Genomic DNA, 976 nt, shown 5'->3' with positions numbered 1-976 from the left:
GTGGCCACAGTCAAATGGCTGAAACAAATAAAGGAAAAGGATAAAAGCATATTTACATATATATATATATATATATATAAATATCTATACAAGCATATATAGATATATACATATATATATATATATATATATAAACACATACATATATATATATATATATATATATATATATATAAACACACATATACATGTATATATATATATATATATATACACATACACACACACATTTGCATACCCCCCTCTGTCTGCGAATATTTTCCTTCTTTATAAAACATGCTCGCTCCACAAGAATGTTCTACAAACTTTATTTTCATGTTATGTTCAATTATATATAATAACATCCGTTGTTGGTGATAAAAATAAAAATATACACCAGATGGTCCGAGTGTATATATATATATATACATGATAAAACACGTTCGCTTGTGTTCGTGAGAGTTGTTTCGGTGGGGTGTTTATTGTAAATGTCACTAACAGCATCAGGGTGTTGGTGTCATTGGAGCATGACGGGAGAATGATGAGAGTATGTGTGTGTCTGTGCATGTGAATGTATGTATGTGCATTTGTGTGTGTGTATGTGTGCATATATATACTCTTTACTCTTTTACTTGTTTCAGTTATTTGCCTGTGGCCATGCTTTAAGGGTGTCGTGAAAGGCCTGGTTGGTGGTCCAACCTTCCAAGTTCTTTTACAGGGCTTAGAAAAACTGAAGGACTGCTACAATCTGAGTGTGTTGAATCTGAGAAGGGAACATGTTGAATAAAATCAAAATTAACTGATCCTCCAGTATTTTCTTTCACCCAAAGGCAGGAACTTTTCAACACTTTGCTTATATAGGCGCAGGAGTGGCTGTGTGGTAAGTAGCTTGCTTACCAACCACCTGGTTCTGGGTTCAGTCCCACTGCGTTACACCTTGGGTAAGTGTCTTCTACTATAGCCTCGGGCCGACCAAGGCCTTGTGAGTGGATTTGGT

The sequence above is a fragment of the Octopus bimaculoides genome, unplaced genomic scaffold (genome assembly GCF_001194135.2).
Source record: "Octopus bimaculoides isolate UCB-OBI-ISO-001 unplaced genomic scaffold, ASM119413v2 Scaffold_1888, whole genome shotgun sequence".
Taxonomy (NCBI): Eukaryota; Metazoa; Mollusca; class Cephalopoda; order Octopoda; family Octopodidae; genus Octopus; species Octopus bimaculoides.
This window is presented reverse-complemented; position numbering follows the sequence as displayed.